The sequence below is a fragment of the Protopterus annectens genome, chromosome 2.part1, assembly GCF_019279795.1.
Source record: "Protopterus annectens isolate FY-2018-M chromosome 2.part1, PAN1.0, whole genome shotgun sequence".
Lineage (NCBI taxonomy): Eukaryota > Metazoa > Chordata > Ceratodontiformes > Protopteridae > Protopterus > Protopterus annectens.
This window is the reverse complement of record NC_056729.1, coordinates 1,512,096,994-1,512,113,077: the sequence shown is the minus strand read 5'-3', so window position 1 is coordinate 1,512,113,077 and position 16,084 is coordinate 1,512,096,994.

The following is a 16,084-nucleotide window of genomic DNA, read 5'->3' as shown; positions in this document are numbered from 1 at the left end:
GAAATATTAAAACTAACACAGATGGAAAGGTTCACACAGATACAGAAAAACAATACTTAACTAATCTCACTATATTTTCCTGACTGATCTAAAAGAATACTGTTTACTAGTTCACATACTTTAGCAAGGCAAGGTGAAGAAGATGGGTGGTCCTTCCTTGTCAGGTTTCACAAACAGACAGCCCTGAGACTTCTGTCTCATCTAGTATTAAAATATCATTTTAGTGCTGGATTGCAGAATGACATCACACACATCTGGTCACCTGATTTCTAGTTCCCACTCTACCCTCTTTACTAGAAACTGAGCTAGAATCTTGCACATATGTGTTAACATATACACACACTCATAGAACTTTGCAAAGATGTGTTATAGCATCTGAAAGCTATAAAAAGCATTTCAAAAACTTCTACCCTTCCAGGGTAGCAATTAGTTACTCCTAAGGACAATCCTGTAGGGTTCCTAGTCCTGCTTTTCACAGACATTTTCTCTCTGGCTGCAATCAAAACTGTAAGATATAATATTTATGGCCTAAACCAGGTAATTTAATTTCAGACTATTTTTCCAGGTGTTACAATATATTCATTTCACCAGCTACAATTCAGTCTGACATACATGTGTATTTCTTTTCTGTCCAACAGGACTTACTGTTGGTACATTTTTAACTCAGGCAGCTTTACAAATATATTTTCAACACTAGCACCTGAACAAATCAGTTTGATAACAAATGGCATATATTTTTTTACAAAACTCCAGCTAGCTATGCTGGCATATGTTACAAACTGCCCTACTTCTTCTGGTATAGTTAGCAATACCTTGTATCATCACAGTGGATTTTAAGTTTGATGTGTAAGATGAGATGCACCATATGATCAAGGGACTATTGGATGGGGCTGTAAATAATAAACTGTTACTGCAGCCTCCAGCTGTCTCTAACATAATTAGCCTTTTGATGCATGTTTTCATAATACATCAGAAAGCATGGTCAGAATAATAAGATCTAGCATTGCTAGGCACTGAGAAAATGGGTCCATTTCACAGACTTCACCAAGATGACCTTTATGGATGCAGTTTTCTAAAATATATGAATCTTTGGACCAGAAACTTATGTACAACAATATTACATAGAAAAGAAGGACAAGACCCTCAGAACTGTTAGTGTAAAGTTTCAGCCATCTCATCATTCCCTTTTAGGTATGCAGTGGAGTTGGTACCAGATTTGATCTAGATGTGGCAAGCAGCAAAATTCCAATCAGCTAGGATGAAATCCAGTTGGCACAGGATCTGCCATTTAGGTTGTGGGCCAAAAGGCAAGGGTTCTTACCAAACCCCAGGAAGCCATGGAATGCCCATAAAGTGTACAGCAGCAGTCCAGAGACCTTTGGCTGCTGTCCTTTCCTAGAGGCAATTGGGGTCCATCTGACCCTCTACCTATATACATGGAAGTTTATCACAACAGCCTTGTGGATAAAAATAGTCATGTTATGAAAGTAGAAGATTCCTTGAAAAGGTCAACTGGTCCCACCACCTCTTCCCTTGCTCATTGTCAAACACTATGAGACTAGACCAGAAAGCATCAGAGTTTTATTCCAGGTACTTTTTGATACCCCAAAAATAAAGAACCTCAGGCTAAATTTGAATCTAAGTGGCCTAAACACCTTTATCCCTAAAGAAACCACAGAAACGCCGCAGCGGTTAGCATTGTCACCTCCCAGCAAGAGGTTCTCCAGTTCAATTCTCAGCTGGGGTGCTTTCTGTGTGGAGTCTGTATGTCTTCCCTGTGTTCATTTAAGTTTCTTCCAGGTGCTCCGGTTTACTCCTACATTCCAAAAACATGTGTCTGGAGTGTTTCTCCCCAGGACTCCACTGAAAATGGGCTCTTTCCCAGCAAACAAATGTTAAATAAATACATTGTCACATAGCAGTCAGCCTTCCATGTCTCTTAGAAAAAAAACTGGACATGTTCTTTGGATATCCAAGAATTTATTGTCATATCAGTATTGCCAAAAAGTCATGGTGGTATTTATACTTCTTTTATGGAACAAGTCATTACCAGTTCCTGGCACCTCTATTTAGTCTTAATGTATCCCCCCGGGTGTTTACTAAATGAGTTTACAAAGTTCATATATTCATAGGTTCATAGATTAGTACTAGGCTAACTGTCCTTCTGGGCCATTTTAAGACTAGCCAATTACCCCATGTAAGACTCAAACCCTGCACCTTGTATCTGTCCATTATACCAACCTCCCACTTGGTAATAGCTTATATGTTTCAAATGAGTCTAGACTTTGGCATACTTAGATGATCGGCTCCTAGAGGATCCTTCAAGTCAGGTTTTAACTGTCACTATAGAGTCTCTAATCAAAATAAGGGTTCTTTAGAGATTTCAATTAATCTTGCAAGGTTATAGCTGACTTTATCTCAGCTGCTCACATTCATCAGCTGCATTCTGAGCACTGTCCATTGGACAGTATATTCTCCAATAGATTGGATACTTTTTTTTTTCTTATCAAACTCTCCATCATAGTAAATTCTAGCAAGATCTCAGCACACCTATGGCTCACAATACTGGGTCTGATGGAAGCATCCATCCTTACGGTGCCTCATACTCAATTACACATGAAGATACAATAGTGGATTCAAATAGTCTCAGATACAGACCCTGTGTCACACCAAATTCAAACTTCCAGGACATGCAAGCAGTATTTTCAGTGCTGGATGGAAAACATCAGCCTCACTGTGAGGAGCCCTGTTCAATTACTCATGCAAACAGCAGCAGTCACTAAGAACATTCCAGCTCTCAGACAGTAGCGTGTCATTGGGCAGATGGTTTAGGGTGCCTGAATGTCCTCCTGCTCTACCCTGCTCATCAGCATCCTGGAGATGAGAGCAAGTCTCCTTTAAGGATTGCCCTCCCTGGCTGTGCTTGCCATCCACTCCAACAACATAGCAGTGGTTTGGTATATCAACAAGAGAGAATATTTTTTTACTCCTTATGCTGAGAAACCATGAGGGTAAGGCAATGTGGACCATTCAGTTCTCTGGCAGACAAATTCAGTCTTTGTTTATTGATGCAGCACAAATTTTAATTTATCTTATTTTAAATGTGTTTACCAGGGTAGTGCACTGATCTCAGTGGATGATTTACAGATGTAGCCCGAGTATATCACAAATGGTCCCTAATTCTTTTGGTCATACCTCTTAACCTCTTACTGCAAGAAATCTGGACAAAGCCTGACAAAATGGGGGAACAAAAACCAAAGATAGGGACATATTTTAAATATTGCTCTTATAAACTTAGAAAGTTGCTAGAGTAACAGGGTGTGTATTAACATACATTTTTGAAGGATTTGAAGTCTGAAATTCAAATGTATGTCATTATTTGGTGATTTCAGTCCTCAGAACATCCCAGTGATTTGCCAGAAAACCACACATTTTATGAGGAACAAACCAAAAATATGAGATATTCTGGAAAAATCTGGGCAGTTGAGAGGTAAGCTTTTGGTGACTCAAAGTTGGTCATCAGGTGGGAGAATTTTTTGCTGCAAACTGTTTATATTCCCAAGCAGTGTTAAGTGAACTTATTACTTCTCCCTCATGTCACCTCTGGGGGGATGCCTCAGAATTTCAATGGTTCAAAAAATGTTTTCCTGGACTCCTCTACACTTTGCCCCCATTTCTTCTGATAATGAGGGTTATCCAAAAACACAAACTACACAAGGGCCATTAAGCCTTTCCTGGCCTTGGCAGATTTGGATCTCTCTACTTCTACCTTATCTCCTGGATAAGGCCTTAAAGGTACATGCCTATAGGATCCTTTTGCCTCATCCATCAGGCATGCATTTCACAGTCACCCAGCCCTTCAGGATTACTTCTTGGTTTGTTCAATCCCACGAGTCAGCAATAATCTTTCCTTTTCTTTGAGTGTTATTCAGATTATATCTTTATCTCAGAGACCACACACTTGAAAAATACTTAACAAATTAGGTCATGGCTGCAATTTGGCTGCCAGAAAACAACAAAGTGTAAAGACTTCTCATCTTCATTTTGTGGATGATTTAAAACTGCATACCTCATCAGATGAGGAATCGAAAGCATAGCTGCAGGTGGTCAAAATCTTTTCAGATGATATAAGAATGTAATTTGGTCTTGATAAATGAGCAAAAGGAACCTTTAAAGCTGGAAAGCTGCAGCACCATGAAAACATCAGCCTGTGACAGGAATGTGATATAAAAGAACTTGAGCAAGAGGGAGTTTATAAATATTTGGGAAGCGATGAAGGATCATCAATAAAACATGAACAAATGTGAATAAAACTTAGTAAGGAATATTTTAGAAGACTAAAATTAATACTGAAAACTGCTCTATCATCTAGGAATAAAGTCCAAGCTGTAAATCAATTTGCTCTTCCTGACTTAATTTACAGTTTTGGAGTAACTAATTGGCCCCAAAAAGGTATTGGATCAGCTGGACAGGAAAACAAGAAAAATACTTCATGCTTATCAAATGATTTATAAAAATCAGTGTATACCAAAACAATATTTCCCACATTCTAAAGTAGGTATGGGTCTTCTCAAAATTGATTATATATATATATATATATATATATATATATATATATATATATATATATATATGTATATATCTACAATCATAGGCAGTGGTGGCTGGTGACTTCAAATCAAAGGGGGACTGCAGGAGACAGCTGAATGGCTGGGGTCAATGGGAAGGCGTATAGCCAACTAGAAAGGGGAGGAGCTATGATCAAAACTGTAACTTTAATTAAATACGCTGCCCTGGGTGCCAAACCATCATTATGAGAGTCAGATCAAGACAAAATGAAGTGTAAAAGAAAAAAAATATTTCAATGCATTGGCTGCATGACAGCTTACTTAATATCTAGATGGAAACAAAAAGGTTGTGAGGCATGAAAAAATAAATTACTTTTTAAATACATTACTGGAATGCTAGTCAAAATCAAGTATAAGAAAAACAAGCAGCACTCAACTCAAACCACTTCTACTTGCACTGCAGTTCTAATTATAATTTATATTCATCTTTAAAAAAGTACCAGGTAACATGCTGAAAGTAGCAATCTCTGTGATACTCCCACTTGTAAAAATGTTTTTTATCCAAAAAAGACCTGCTGCCTGACAACAACTATTTACTTGTTTCATGGGGAAAACATGATCAAAGTAAAAAATAAAAAGCAAACAAGAAACAAGCTCAAGATGCATTGCTTAAAGGATTACTGCACAGGTTATGGACCACACATGATAGATTGGCATTCTGTTTAGATTACAGATAAAGCCTGCAAAGATGACTGCAAGTCTCCAACAAATGTAATGAGCTTCTTAAAATAATGTAATCCTGTCCTTTATTAAAAATGCTGTCATATGCATTTCAATAACCAAGGCTTATACGTTACCTAGTTATGTAAGTATTTTCTCAATGACAACAACAGAAAGGCTTTCAATGTTGGCAGTTCTTTAACAGTATGCTTATTAAAGCTTACTTGCATCTTACAGTCTCAGACAAGCTTACCTGATGGTCATTAAAGCATTGCTACTTAAACACAGCGCAACAGGCACTTTCTGAATAATAATAAGCATAAATCAACAGTATAAAAATATGACAGAAACCAGAACATTCTGCAAAATCAAGGACAGATGAAAAGCCACTGTAGTACTTGTGTCTGCCTTGGATGGGGGGGGATACTCTTCAGACTTACACTGCATAACTGCTCCTTGCCTTGCTTGGACACATCCAGAGTCACTACATGGGGGAGTGGGATGCAACAAGTATGGCACCATTTGAAATGTCTCTGGCTGACTGTGATGGCCCTGACACATTGTCATACCTCTCAACCTCAGAGCAAGAAATCTGGACAAAGCAATACATAGAAGTGGAACAAAGGCCCAATAATAAGGACAATTTTTAGATATTGCTCTTATAAACTTAGAAAGATAATAGAATAGTAGGTCTTGCATTAGTATGTATTTTCTGAAGGGTATTAAATCGGAAACTCAAATGTCTGTCATTATTTTCTAACTTCAGTCTTTAATGATTTGCCACTAATTTGCCAGAAAACCACAATTTTATGAAAAATGGACCAAACGTGATGCAAAAATATAAAATAGCCACACAATACAGCTGGGAAACTGTCAAAGAAGGGACACTTTTTTAATATTAGTACTGCTAACTTGAGCAGCTGACAAAATAAAATAACCTTATGCATTTCTGAAATAAATGTAATCTATAACTTTGATTATTACAGTTATTTATTAATTGTAAACCCCCCACATTTTCTTCCAAAATTGCCATTTTGTGGAGGGATTATTAGGGGAAGAGCAACATTTTCAGCCAAAATCGAGGACAGTTGAGAGGTTTGGATAAGCCTAATTCTATAAAGCAATTTATTTGCATGTACCTCTCAACCTGTTAATGCAGGAACTCTGGACAAGGCCAAATATATTGGGGGAACATACAAACAGTACTAAAAATTGCTCTTGTATAAACTGACAGAGTTGATAGAATAACAGATCTTGCTTTAGCATGCATTTTTCTGAAGGTAATGAAGTCTGAAACTCAGTGTCTGTCATTGTTTAGTGACTTCATTCCTAAATGATTTGCCAGAAAATCACAAATTTTATGAGGGGAAAAAAACAAAAATAAGAAGCAAAAATCTATTCATTCTGTGAAAATCTGGACAGTTGAGAGGTGTAGTTCAGCCGGGGCTGTCTTTGAGTTTTCCGCCCTTCCCCCTCACAAAATCATGGTCAAATGGAGCCTCCCCCTGCAGCCATTCCAATGTCCCATTACTTGGCTATTTCACCCCATTTACCATAAACACTTATGTGCATACTGATTTACTTCTACGATGATTTGGACTTCATTTGAAAGTTTTATTTTGCATTTTGCAGCATAAACACTAAGATGTGCTAAACAAAGCAATGCAGTCTCGCAATGAAAACAGACTTAGCATTAAAACTTCTCTGCCCTTGAAACTCACATTCATTGAAACCCACATTCAAAGAAAATACATTTGGCTAGTGGCAGGTAAAAATTAACTTTGAGCAATTTTCAAATGATAGGCCTCTTGCACACAAAAAATACATGTGTTCTGTGATGCACCTTCCTGATTGTACTAAATTATATTCCTTGTATAATACAGTACAGTTGTTAGAGGGTGTTTTAAATTTATTGTTTTGAACATTTTTCCAGTAAACAATGAAACAAAATGCATGCACCAATAATGACAAAACTCCCCAACTGAGAACATTTCCATCATAAAAGTCTACTCAAACCTCTACAATCCACCAGTATCAGTAAATACGCACAATCTCTGCAGAAGTAAAAATCATCTAAATAATTCCACATTAAAAAGATCTGTAACTAATGAAGAGGTTGCTGCTAGAAAACAACTTTATATTTCATTGTTTCATCTACAAATAAAGTGCCTGTTGCCCTTGAAGAATAATTTGCCTATATTACTTTAAAAAAATAAGCCAGCAATATTGCAATAGGGAATGGATGGAAAATAACAGACGGGTTCATAGTTGCTAGGTATCTTCGCCAAAGAGGACATTCTCAAGATGGCAGCATCCACCCTGTTTACAACACAGTACAATATTAGCAATGCATCTACATACTGAGGTAGAACCCACAGCCTTCTGCATCAAAAGCAAGTACACTACCTGTTGTGCTATTAACAATGCAAGCAGACTCAGCATAAGCAGCACTAAACTTGTCTTCCCCTGCAGCTCTCAGTTCCTTGTAAAATCTACTCAACACTCAGCTGCATCTCTCAACTTTGCAGCACAAGGAATCTGGAAAAAGCCAAAATGTATTGGGGAGTTACAAAAGCCCAGAAACCAGGCACACATTTAAGCATTGCTTGTATAATCTTCGAAAGTTGCTAGAGTAAAATGCTTTGTTACCAGCATACATTTCACTGCCAAGTCTTGAACCTAGGACCCTGTGCAAAACAGTCAGAGAAACATACCACTATGCCAAATCAGCTGTTTTGTGAAAGAGAGGAAGAATGAAACTTAAATGGCTACCATTTAGTGAATTCAGTTCTCACCATAGCTGTCAACCTCTTAAAACAAAACACCAGGACAAAGCCAGTAATGGAGGAACACAGCCCTCAAACATATTCAGTGAATACAGTTCTCACCATAGCTCTCAACCTTAGCACAAAAAACCTGGACAAAGCCAATAATGGGGGAATACAGTCCCAAAAATAGGGACAAATTTCAAATATTCATTTTATAAACTTAGAAAATTGCTAGAATAAAAGGATTTGTGTTACTATGTATTTTCTGAAGAATATAAAGGCTGAAATTCAAACGCCTGTCAATTTTATTTATTTACCATTTGTTAACCAGGAAAGTCTGACTAGGACAAAAGCCACTTTTCAGCAGAGGCCCAGATAGAAATACTGCAAACACATATATTTGTAACATGGGAGGACACCATTGCAAACCTACACAAACACAGAAAGGACATGCAGACTCCACACAGAAGGCACCCCAGCTAAGAATCAAACCAGAGAACCTCTAGTTGTGAGGCAACAATGCTACCACTGCACCATCAACTATTTAAGGAATTAAATATTCAGAAACCACATATTTTATGAGGAACAGAACAGAACAAAATAAGAGGCAAAAATCTGCAAAAGTTTTACAAATGGTGGTGGGTAGGGAATTCAGGCTCTTGTTACCTTCACCCAAGGTACAGGGTTCAAGCCTGATGTATTCTCTAGCCAGCAGGTATCCTGAGTTCTCTCTAGCCACCAGTATAAATCAACTGGGGTATTTTAAACACACACACACACACACACACACACACACACACACACACACACACACACACCTCCATACCTGCAATAACAACTTGCTTCTTCATCCTGAGTCTCTGTACCTGCAATAACAGCTTGCGTCTTCATCCTGAATCTGCGTTCACTCCGGAATGCATACTTTTAGTTTCCTGTCTCTTTGTTCCTTCCTGTGAATTCAAGACTGCTGACTCTGCAGTCCGCTCCCCTTCCAGTCTAGCACCACATAGACATCTGGGGAATCAGCAGTCTGCTGCCTTCTTCCTGAATCTGGACTAGTAAGGCAGCAGTCCAGATTCACTTTCTATGTGCAGTTAAAAGGATTTGTAGGACTGTACCATTTTGGTTCACAGCTGGGGGGCTGCAGTCCTGCAGTCCGATATCATGAGCTGCCACTGATCATAGGACTGCATTCATATCTACTGACCTCACTAGACCCAAACAAAGTGAAAGTTTTAAAACATGAGGAAGTAAGCCTTCTTTGTTTAGCAGAAGTATATCAGTGTCAAGCAGGAATGTAAATCAAACCAGAAGTAGATAAAAATCAAGCAACAAATGAATGTACCAAAAAAACAAAAGTAAGAATATAAGGTGAAGGATCAGATGAGAAGGCAAGAAATGTGGAAAATGCATAAATATAGTTGCAAGTACAGAAACCCATTAGAACAACTTCATGTTGATCAGGACTAAACACAGGAATGGTTAAAGGAAAAGTCCACCCTTTCATACAGTTTAACTAAATCGTTAGGTTTCTTTTCTCCCTACAATATGGTTACAGCATTGTGTATATACCAGAAACCTGCTTGTAGTTTTTAAAACTTTAATTTCCTTGCACTGGAGTCAAAGGAAGGGAAAACCCACAAACTTTTTAAAAAAAAACTCAACTTCTCTCATACTTTGCAGAGAAATTTGTCTACACCTGCATGACACATCATGGACACAGTTGAATCTGTAGTTTACCTGTCAGGTAGTGCTGTCAATCTTAGATGGGTAATTAATTCTGCTAATGTTAGGAACACAGCAGCTGATATAAAAAAAGACAGAAAGCTGTGGAATTGTTTGCACTGTTTTTATTGCAGAGGGGAGGAGCAAAACAAAGCAATTAGTTGAGTCAGGGGTTTAAAGGCAATTGTCAACTCTTCTGACAAATTTACATTAGCAGCAACACAGTATTGAAATTCTAAGCTTTAAATGTTATTTATAATAGTTTGTGTTAAGATAACTTAAGAGTAGTAGCAAAGATTTCTGTGACATTTAGAGAAAAGTCAGTAAATATTTTTTCTCGTAAAATATAAATGCCTTTACCATTTTCAAGCTCCCCCAACACACACACACACACACACACACACACACACACACACACACACACACACACACACATACGCACACGCACACACACGCACATACACACAGGCCAGAACTGCAGAAAGTCAGGTGGCAACCCTATCAACTAGGTGCACTGATACTGTTCTTAAAAAAGGTCTTTTATGCTTTGTATGACAACCTTCCAGAGGGGGTGCATATCTGGTACATGCAGATCCATTGTATGAGATTCCCACTGACTTTGAGTCAGTACTTGCATTGTCAGAGAGTAACCATAATATACAGCTGAATGTACTTTAACAAACATTTAGTATGTGCCCTTGCATTAAAAACACTAAGAAAAGGAAATCAGAAGTACTTAACTGTGTTTAAATGCACACACACACACACACACACACACACACACACACACACACACACACACACACACACACACACACACACACACACACACACACACATACACACACGCTTTTGTACACATGTACTTTATATACATACACATATAAAGAAACACATACACACACACAATATGTGTGTGTGTGTGTGTGTGTGTGTGTGTGTGTGTGTGTGTGTGTGTGTGTGTGTGTGTGTGTCTGCACGCAATATGTGCCCATACAATTAATTATTTATAATAAACAACATAGTATAGTTAAGCATTATTGATGTTTACATTCTAGTAAATGTTGCTCAATGATTACTTGGTCACTGTCATACATTGGCCATGTGTTCCACATGCAATCTTGATCAGTGTCTTTCTGTCAGTATTTTTTTATTTTTATTGATAAGTGCATTTAATAATTGTTATTAACTTTGACAGTGTAGCTTATGTTGTGGCTGAAAAGGGTCCTGAGACCAGTTCACTTTCCTGGTTACCAAAATATAAATAAATATGAAATAGAAAAAAGAGGGGGACATGACAGAAATAATTGAGGAACTAGTAAAGCACATTTTAAGTCTGTATCATTCATGAGAGAGAAAAATCCCCTCACTGAAGGTGTTGGGAAGAGGCAGACAATAAGTTTTGAGTCCTACTACTTGTCACTTGTAAATGTACAGCACAGATTATTTACTGCAGTGAGAGTTTTCACACCTCAGCATGAGAGTATGGGGGAGGGTTTATCAAGTTTGTTAGGACTACAAAAGACTCCTCTTACAAACAACTGTTTTTATCTACTTTCTTTTGTTGCAAGTAGCTAACAACTATTTATAACGTAGCTCTGGCAGACAGATAAAGGAGGCTCAGGCAGGTAAACAGAGAAGCAGCTCTTTTACAGAAGATGTGTTTAGATGACAGTGCTTCATAGTCCTACCATTATATTTTAATGGCATGAGAAAACAGCACCACTTCCTTATGTCTATCATGAGTCATATAAAGAGGACTTGAAATGTATTCTGGGAAGAAGGAAGGAAAGCAAGAAGATAAGATCACGTTACCAAGGCAGGCCCCATCATCCGCCATTTTGAGAGAAACACATTAAAATTGTAAAAGAAGCACTTGGAACGATTTTGAGGCATCAAAATAGCTCAAAAACAAAGATACAATGAAAAAATATGTTTTTTGAGTTCTAAGGTGGAGTTTTCCTTTAAGGAGAAGTGAATTTAAACCAAAAGACAAAAAGTTAATAGTGGTGGCCCAAGATAGTGGTCTACGTACACATTGGTTTACAAAGTCCATTTATCATGTGGAAGAAACAGACAAATGCAGGTTTTGTAAAACAGAATTGGAAACAGTCACACATCTTGTTGCTGCTTGTGATATACTAATGGCAGAAGGAATGTATACTGAAAGGCATAGTAAATGTGGCAAGACTGTTACACTGGTGATTGTGAAAACATTATAATATTAAAGTGCTGAAAAACATTGGAAATATCAACTAGAAAGCTTTACAGAAAATGATGAAGTTTATATCACGTGGAATCACACACTACCAACAGTTCAAAAAATAGATGTGAAAAAATCAGATATCGTAAATCATGAAAGGAAGACAAAAGTAACATTGATCATTGAAATTGCTACACCCAGTGACTACAGTGATTTATGTACAAACAGACACAAAATCATAAAATACCAGGATTTGCAGACAGAAATGAGAGCAATGAGGAAGAAGGATGCCCAGACATTTTCAATAATAGTAGTAGGAGCAACTGGTCTTATAAAAAAGAATTTACCATCATACTTAGACATGCTACCGATACATGTAACTCCATATAAATTGCAGGCGTCAATTCTGGGCACATTGCAGGCACTGCGAAGAGCATTTCTGACTAACATCAAAGACTGAAACAATACTAATTTCATGAACTTTAATCATACTTTGACATAGGAATGGGGTATATTCCCATTATGGTATTAGAAACACAAAAGACTTGGAGAAATTAAAAAGAGAGTTGAAAAAATATACAGAGATAAATGGTTTTATTTCTCTAGATGGGCCATAGTCAAATGACTTAATCCCTTCTTGGCCTCTGTCCCATCTATTCCATATTATACCTCAGAATTTTTTGATTCTGAGATGAGCTACTGCTCCATCAGGATTTATAGGTTTATAGGTATATACTAAGATAATGACCACCAGTGCCTTTATAAACCTAGCCATGCAACTCAACCCAATTCTGCTGCTATCGTGGGCATTTATTAGAAGGGGGTATGTTAGTTAGGAAGGTTCTAGAGGTTATGTGGTAGGGGAAAATATGTTAGTTTGGGCATTGCTGTCTACTTTTGCCAGAGACATGAGGGCCAGACCCAGGGTGAATTTCCGATTTCCCATCCATTGGTCAAAGTTATGCTTAAATAGGATTAGGGAGGAACTCTGCTTCACCTGGATGGATAGCCTGTTCCAGAGCACGGGGATACTCTGAGACACATATCTGTCTCACCAACATGTTTTATTTATGTCACAAGCAAAATTTAAATCCTTGGGATCTAGTGGTTCTGATGCTGGTTCATTTTGTAGATGTGCAAAAGGTCCATCAGAGCTTGATCCAAGTTTGCTTTGTATGCCAAGCATAGGTTGCTTCTCACTATTCTGTAGGAGACTGTGTATAGAGTCAGGGCTTTAAGGCTAGGATGCATTTCATGGAGGGAGGCAGGAGGGAGTGGGGATGAAGTTTGAGTTGAATTTGTCAGACAGTAAATTCATTATATTGCTCTGCTCAGTGAAGATGGCACCATTGACCACCAGTTTGGAACACTGATGTGTGCTGCCTTTAAGGTTCTAAACATAACTGTAGAAGGCCTTGTAGTTGTCTTTAGCCTGTGAGGCTATCTTGAACTCGTAATTGGCCCTGCTGTACTTAATTAGTCCTCCTAGTTTCCTGTTTAGTTTAATTAGAGTGCACCTATCATTATGGGAGTTGTTCTTCCTGGTTTTAGCCATGACTTTTTTCCTTTTGTTATAAACCCTATTAAGGTTAGGATTCCACCAGTGTGATTTGTTTTTAGAGTTTGTTTTGGGCTTACTTCTAGTAGGTAGAGTGGCCTCATCACAGCCATTTACATGGTTGTATAGGGTCTCTGTGGACAATTCCATTGTTCACAGAGAACACAGGTGAACACAAGTTGGGAAGGGCATTGAATTTTGACAAATTATCACTACGGTCGAGACGTCAGAGGGAAAGAGCTTGATACAATAAAACTGAAGGTAGAATGTTGCTGAATGCAAGGCATGAACATGCTTGAGACGCATATTCAGAGACATCAGCAATATCTCTCTTCATAGTGTCCAGAGAAGTAAGCCTCAGTTCATTAACTCCCACATGGACTATAATAGAATCATATTTGTACCTGTGTTGTAATGACTTGAGTGCACATGTAACTTGGTGGATGCCAGCTCCAGATAAGCAACTAACTGTTACCTTCTCCTTGTTCAGTCTTGTGAGTGGGGTATCTGTGTGTTATATAATACAGTCCCCTACGATAAAAGTCCGGGGTAATGTGTTTGCTTACCTTATGGGCTTTGCTCTTGGAGCACCACAGGCTGCAGACATATGTGTGGAGATTGCTGTTCCTTTTGGTGAGTGCTTTAGAGAATGTTAAGTATAGACTCTGATTTTTATAGGCTTAGGAGGACTTTGAGGTTTGGGAAGATTGCTTTTTAGTTCCTCAGCATAAGTTGGTCAATGTGTGTTTCATGTAGTATGTGTGTGTGTTCTTGACAGCCTTGTTTGTATGTATGCAAGAGTTTTGCCTCCAATAAAACTGTTTATGTACATCTCACACATACTCTGTTTGCTTCTTTAAGGATTAAATGTTTTCTTGTGAACAAGAGACAATTGCTGCATTGTCTCAAGATGCCCATATCAACCAAACTGGCCATGGAAACATTTGGAAATTGCATATCCATGTTGTCCTGAGCTGTATTTGGGTGGGCTACTGTAGGTTGTAGAGTTCTCCTCGGGTGGTCTCCAGAGTTTCATACTAGATAGGTTAGATTCTGCTGAGATTTGATAGTAGTGGTGTTTAATGTGCAAACTACTTGCTATGAGATTATCTCCATGTAATGACTTTGTTTTAGCCATAATAAGTTACAGATTTCAGTTCTAAGGGTAGTTTTATAGATGGAATTTACTTTCTGGGCATTTGTGTTTGTACAGGGCACTGCTAACCTTTTTAAGATAAAAAACAAGAACTATTGCTTATGAGTGTAATGCTACAATAAAAATATTTAAACAACCTTGACAAGGCAGTTTCAAGTATTAGAGGACCTTTAGAATGATTTAAAGGCAAAACCAGCAAATAAGGCAAAAATTAAGCACACTAAACAGTTAACTAAAGTGCAAAATAATAAAATAAATTTCTTAGCTGCGAAGGATGGAGCAGTGTTGAGTGGGCCAAGCAGATGAGAGCTCTGGGAAAATAAACAACAACCAGTATGTAGTTAGGGAGGGTTACTCAAGTGCAATACTTGTTTACTGGGTGGGCACTTAGTTAGTATTGTAGACATATGGAAAACAGTGGGTGGGGAGGTACTTAAATAGGTTAGAGAACAATGGAAATAAAAGAAGGGAGGGAAGAGCTGTGGAAGTCAGATTACAGTAAGTGGCAGAAGCCAGAGACACAGCCTTTTAAAACCACAACAAGAATAGTATGGGAAGGAGTTCTAGTCATGTGGTTAGATTTTCAGAAACGTTTAGCTTAATGTCTCAGTGGGAGCTGCACAGACTAAAAGAACAGGGGAAAAACATTAGCAAGGAAAACAGAAAGGCATTGGAATGCAAATTTAAGCAGGTGTATACAGCTATAAAAAGTAATGAAGCACAACTCCTGGAGTAGAATTCACAATACTTACACTTCTGTAATTCCACCACAGACCAAGGCACCAAACTACTAGAATTCAACTTTAAGCAGATATGTACAGCTATAAAAAGTACTGAAGCAGAAATCCTGAAGCAAAATTCACAAAATGATCACTACTGTAATCCCACCACAGAATAAGGCAACAGACTATGCAGAAATTTACCAGCAACACTAAAATAAATGACTAAATGAGATTCAAATCTGGCAGTAGCTCACAGTTCTGCCACAACTGTGAATGAAGCTAAAAGAATGAGGACCAAGACTTGGTTAAGAATACAAAAAGTGACCTTTTACATGTAATTCTACTTACGGAAATAGAAGTCCAGTATAATGTCTTAAAATGTTAATATCTCGTAGTAATACACAATCTTCCCACAACTGCAAATCAAGTCACAAGACTAGAGGTCCCAGAACAAACTAAAAATGCAAACATATATATTTTTTGGCTAAAATATGAACAAAAACAGAGAAGTACAAAAATGCATCACCACACAGGTCACAAGAAGTGCAACTTAATATATTTAAGCAAAATTTAAAAAAGAGCTTTTTTTCTTCTCTTTTGATGAAAACTTGTATCTCACACTTTGAGGCTTTCCACACCTCTCAGAGTCTTAAGCAAAAGACCC